Here is a 5971-nt window from a genome sequence, read left to right on the forward strand (position 1 = left end):
AATGAGTTAAAGTCGAAACTGAGTAATTTGAATTTTAAAATTTTTTACATACTCTTCTCTTTGGTGTTTTCCATGGTCGAAATTAATGGTTTTTTGGTCAAATTTGACCATGAAAAGTGTAGATCTAAATTTTTCATGGTCGAATTTGGCCAATTTATACCAAATTCAAGAATTTAAATCCAATTTCGGTAAATAAGGTATTTATTCGAGTACTTATTTGTTGATTTTTTTTTTTAACATTTTCGGTTGTGGTGGCTTGGTGTCGTAGTGGCTGGTGGTTTTGTCATGTGGTGGCTTTTTTTAACATTTTTGGTTATGTTGTATTTTTTTCGTGGTGGGTGGGTCAAGTTTAGGGGGGTCGTGGTGGGTAAGTCGGGTTTAGGGGGGTCGAGGTGGGTGGTTTTAGATCCGGGTTTAGGTGGGGCGTGGTGGGTGGTTTTATATCTAGGTTAGGGTTACGGGTAGGTGGGGTGGGTTAAGGTGGTGGTTGTGGTTAGGTTAGGGCTGGGAAGTGGATTTGGTTCGGTTAAGGTATGTGGTGTGGTGTTTCGGTTAAGGTGGGTAGTGGGTGGTGTGGTTCGGTTAGTTGGGTGGGGGTGGGGTTGACATCGGCATTTTGGGTGGTTGGAGGTAGTGATGCGTCGTGCCGGTGGTGGCGCGGAGTATTTTTTTTATTTCACGAAATAGTTTTCTGACGGAAGTCCCGTCGAAAATTTCCGACTGAATTGTAAATCCGTCGGAAATTTTCGACGGATTTTTCCGGTGCCGGAAAATTCCGTCTGAAAAGTGTTTCCGTCAGAAAGGTGTTTCCGACGGAATTTTCGTCAGAAAAGGTGGTTTTTCCTACCAATACTTTTCCGACGACCAGTTTCGACGGAATTTTGTCGAAAACGTGTTTTCCGACGGATTTCAGGATGTTTCTGACGGATTTTTTCCGTCGGAAATGGCCGGTTTTCTAATAGTGTAATTTCACCGAAACTAAAGTTTTTTTTCCTTTTCCAAAATTTTCCTCTAATTTTCCAATTAACCCTAATTTAACACTTTTCAATTTCATTCTCTCTCCTCCTTTCTTTCTCTAGAAGCATTATTCATGGCATTTCCTCATGTCTTCCATTGTTAGTGAGGTCAAAGCATCAAGTAAAATTGCTAATGAATATTAACTTTTTTAGAGTAGCTTGTTTTTTGAATATCCAAACAAGTAGCAACAACGCACAACATCAACCCACAATGTGATACTACCCTCCTACCACTTGACCACCGGCAGCAACTAGAGCACCGCCCAAAACACCTCAGTATCTCCACCAAACAGCCGAAACAATAACACCTAACGAACATTCACCTAAACCCACAATGCTAACCTTGTGCGAATTATCCTCAATTGCAGTGTGGATGAACTAGTTTGGAAATAAATTGCGAAATTACGAGTTGAATATACTCTTTTCTTACAGAAATGAGGAGAGAGAATGAAGGGAAAAGGGGATAATTGGGGTTATAGGGAAAAATGGAGGGAAATCGTGAAAAAAAGGAAGGAAAAAAAATGGTTCATGAGATGACATTTTGGTTCATGGTTTAATTAGGTTCATGCTGGTTTGTACTTTGAGGAGAGAGAAAGAAGAAGAAAAGGAAAAATTGGGGGGGGGGGGGGATTCATGGAAAAGAGGGGGGGGGGGGGAAGGGAATTTTTGTTTTGGGTCAACTTAATGAAGCATGTGCTTGGCACGTGACAGTTAACGTTGGATTCCGACGTTAACTTGCCAGAAAATTTGCCTTGGTCCCCCTCAACAACTAAAACTGTCTTTTATGGTCCTTTTAAACAAAATTTTCCTTAATAGGTCCTTTTGAACAAATTTTCCAAAAAAAAAATTAAGATGATGTCATTAAAGCATTTAGGCGGATATTTTTTTCATGAGAAAACGACATGTGTACAATTTTGGAGAAAGATAATATATATGAGCATATTTGCTTTAGTTTTAGTTAATAGATTTCTAGTCATCTAAAAAATACTCTATCCATGTTACTTTAAGTATTACACTAACTAAATGCAGTCGTGTTCAATTTTAAACCAACTTTTTGGCCTGTTCAATGCACGGGTTGTTACTTGGGTGGTTAATTATTTTAATATTTAGGTATGCTTTTATACGAAGTAATTGTTTTATTTCTAAAACTTTAAAGTAAAAAAAGAGTGTGGATAAAACTGTGAAAAAAGATGAAGGAATTTAGCTTAGTTAGATATATATACATGAAGATAGTGGGATATGAAATGACATATGAGTTTAAATTATATTTAAAGTCTATGAGATAAAAAAAAAAAACAATTTTTATTATAATTCATATATTTTTGTAATGTGTACTAATTAATTGAACTTTATTTTATTATGGTTGAAATGAAACACTTTATTTTCTTACTTGAATTTGTAAGTTGTAGAATGCATAAAGACTTAAAAATAAATATTAAGGAAGCTGACATGTGGCATATGCAGTAATGAGTAACTTGTGATGCCATGTGTTATATGAAAATTTTGTTGTTTGTGTTTTTAAATGTTACACTTTTTTTTTTTTTTTTTGCAAAAATTTACTCCCTTTATTTTATAATGCAATACTACCAATTGGTTGTTGGTGGAGTGGTGATTGACAGGATAAAATCGTATCTCCTAATCAAAAGAATTACCTAAATCCTCTAACTAATGTAGATAGGAAGTAGGGTCGAATCCACAGGGAAACAAGTCTTTCTATTCCTAATTAATTAACATAATCTTGCCCTGATATAAATTATTAAGTAACCAATTTATTGGTGTAGAGATAATTAAACTAAGGAGACTAAAGTGTAGGGAGAAATCAATTAATCAAAGCCTAGGGTATAGGTTCACCAATAAACAATATTCCATGAGAAAACATAATAACAAATCACCAATGCTATAATTAATTAGATCATAAAGGGCTTTCGCTACGTATTACAATCACAAAATTAATCTACCGGTATTAAATCGCATCTCTCGGATCTTGACTTAACGATTTTATAAGTTAACTCGCCTATTGAAACTAAGCTTAAACGTCAATTCTCATCTCTTAGCTTGGGTTGAGTGTTGTCCTGGTCTTATATGTGCCTATGTTTTTCCTATAGGGAAATTTGGCACTTGCGTCAATCTATAGATGTTGTTTATTTCGAATGTAAGTAGTATGTTTTATGTGTGTTGAATGTGATGCTTGTGCATTGAACATCACTTTGAAACTTAAATATTACCTAAAGCCTACCCACTTTTCCCAAAATTTTCGGTTTGTTATAAAATTAACTCAACTAAAAGCTTAAATAGAAGGTTCAGGCTAAAAAATATGTTTTATAATCTATCACTCCCCATTGGACTTGGAATGTGGATGCAGCATGGACCCTCCTCATTTCCAGCGTAAAATATTCCACTTGAAAGTGGGGGTTTGGATGAGATTTAAACCCGTGAACTTTATGTCACACTTGACTCTAATACCATATTATAGGATCAACTCAACCAAAAATTTAAACTTATGGTTGAGCTCCAGTAATATGTTTTATACTCTATCATGTATCTACATTATTACTTATTAGCCGAGTAGAACATAAAAAGGCGAATTAGTACTTCAAAAAAAAATAGAAAATCATGGATCTCCCCGAGTATACAACAAGGACCTTTATTCCTATGCATAATTCAAACAAAACACAAACTAAACAGAAGTAAAAGAACAAGGCCAGGCCAGGCCGGCCTGCCAGGAGCTTAATTGAATTAATTGATATCGAAGTAAAGTCACGGGTTCAAATCTCATCCGTGTGGAATATTCTCAACAGACTCTTATTATGCAGTTATATAATGGGGCTTGATAGATCGAGTATATATATATAAAACATGTTCCTATGCATCAACCATCAATTTAAGCTTTTAATTGAGATGTACCTTTAATAATAGATGTAGTTTATTTTGAATGTAAGTAGTATGTTTTATATATGTTGAATGTATGTGACCGAAGCTGGAACATCACTTTGAAACTTACTACGAAGTATATTTTATCTAACGTCTATCCACCTTTTAAAAAAATTTCTTAAAATTGAAGTACAACTAAAACATTAACAGATCACTAGCTTAACATTAGGTCCTTTGTTATCAGTTCCAAGTGCAATTTCGAAGATCCGAGTTTAATGGCAAAGTGAAGGTTGGTTAAAGAAGAGTTCACAGTACCAATTACAACACTGGAGGTTCATGAAACACTGGCCTCTAGTACCTGCAGCCATACACTGGAGTGTCCCCATTTGTTGCGCGATTGAGTAAGCGATCATGGCTTCTTTCAGTCCATTTGGGTTTCTACTTGTCATGAGTTGCTGGTGATAGGCATTTGCATTTATATTGTTATTAGGTTGTTGATGATGTAGCTCATCCAACTTATTTCCTTCTTCTATCATCTCTTGAATGATCATAACCTTTTCGACTTTAGGCCTTGCCTCATCACTCACACCGCCGTCTGCTTGAAATTTTCCCATTGCTGCTGGAGCTGCATTCATTGATAAATTTATTAGCTTAATGTGATAATTAAATTTAGACATTTTGAGCTCAAAAGAGTCGTGAGTAATGATTGATTCCATGTTAATAGATTATCAAACTATCAAGGTAATAGAGTAATTAGGGTTTACACAAATTAAAGATGAGTGAGAGTGTATTTTATTTTTTAAAAAAATGATAATTTGAGTATGTTTGGAGACCATCATAGGAGGTACTTCTATATAAGGAAGTGATGCACGTTGTTATTAAGAAACGGCCATTATAATTTTCGCCGTTGTGTTATTAGCTTAAAATGCTTGAGTACTCCATGATAATAGAGTATATCAAGGGTAATATAATACTCCCTCCGTTTCTAAATTACTTTCCTATTTTCCTCTATTATGTGAGGAATAAATGCTAGAAATAGGAATGTAATTTAGGGACAAAGGGAGTACAAAAATATATAAGAATACGGAGTACTTATGATGACATTACTCTATTATATGCTACCTCTAGCTCCTTCGTTTTTTAACACTTGGAATATGCATTTATCACAGTCGCATGATTTAACACACTTCGAATGGGGTTAAGAGCCTGTTAGGTGTATATAGTAGTTAATTAGTTATGTAGTGGGTCGTGATTTGTATATATTAGTTAGTACATTTTAGAATTGAATTTTGTAAAACCTTTTAACCTAATCTTATTACTCCCTCCATCCATTCTTGAATAATTAACATAGTCAAAATTGATACACTATTTTAACCTTAAATATATACAAAGTATGATTAACATGTACTATTAATTAAAAAAAAAAAAAATTAATATTATAAAACTTTATATTAGCAATGTTTATATTTCATGATAAAATTTGTTTTTATTCGTCAAAGTTAGTATATAAATAATGAAAAAGTCAAATATGTCAACAATATAGGAATAAAGGGTTTTCAACATACAAAGTACTCCGTACATGAATATATGATAGATATATGTATATTGACTATATTCCGTATTTATTTTCAAGTGATCACTAGTAGAGTAATAATTAGCTTAATCAGAATTTAATGAATAAGTTAAAACCAATTAGGTGGGAAAGAAAATACCAGAGATAGTGAGCAACAAAAAAGCTAAGAGAGCCAACTTAGAAATCGATTGCTTCTCCATTCTTTTTTTTTTTTTTTTTTTTTTTTTTTTTTTAATATTACTTTGATTATATTGAACTATTGAAGTGAAGAATTACAACTCCGAGTATCATCTATTTATAGTAATAATTTTCCATATTAAGTAAAGTTAAGTAATATATCAACCTCTAGTATGGCTAATCAAAACACCCCACCATGATATTTGCTGAATTCAATTAGAAATATTTATATCTGCTGCATCAACACGTGAAATCATATCCTTCAAAAAAAAAAAAAAACACGTAAAATCATTAATGCTAACTGAAACATATTGGAATCATTTACTGTTTTAGA

The 5971-nt window shown here is 33.5% G+C and overlaps 1 long non-coding RNA gene across 1 annotated transcript; it reads right to left on the reverse strand.

Moving 5' to 3' along the window:
• Positions 1-4160: 4160 nt before the first annotated feature.
• LOC145635299 (uncharacterized) lies at positions 4161-5682 on the reverse strand. Its single transcript, XR_014113829.1, has 2 exons — positions 5600-5682; positions 4161-4512 (listed from the first exon to the last, which is right to left on the reverse strand). It is a non-coding gene; the product is annotated as an uncharacterized LOC145635299 (long non-coding RNA).
• Positions 5683-5971: the final 289 nt, after the last annotated feature.

Source organism: Chenopodium album, chromosome 6 (genome assembly GCF_948465745.1).
Source record: "Chenopodium album chromosome 6, dcCheAlbu1.1, whole genome shotgun sequence".
Lineage (NCBI taxonomy): Eukaryota > Viridiplantae > Streptophyta > Magnoliopsida > Caryophyllales > Amaranthaceae > Chenopodium > Chenopodium album.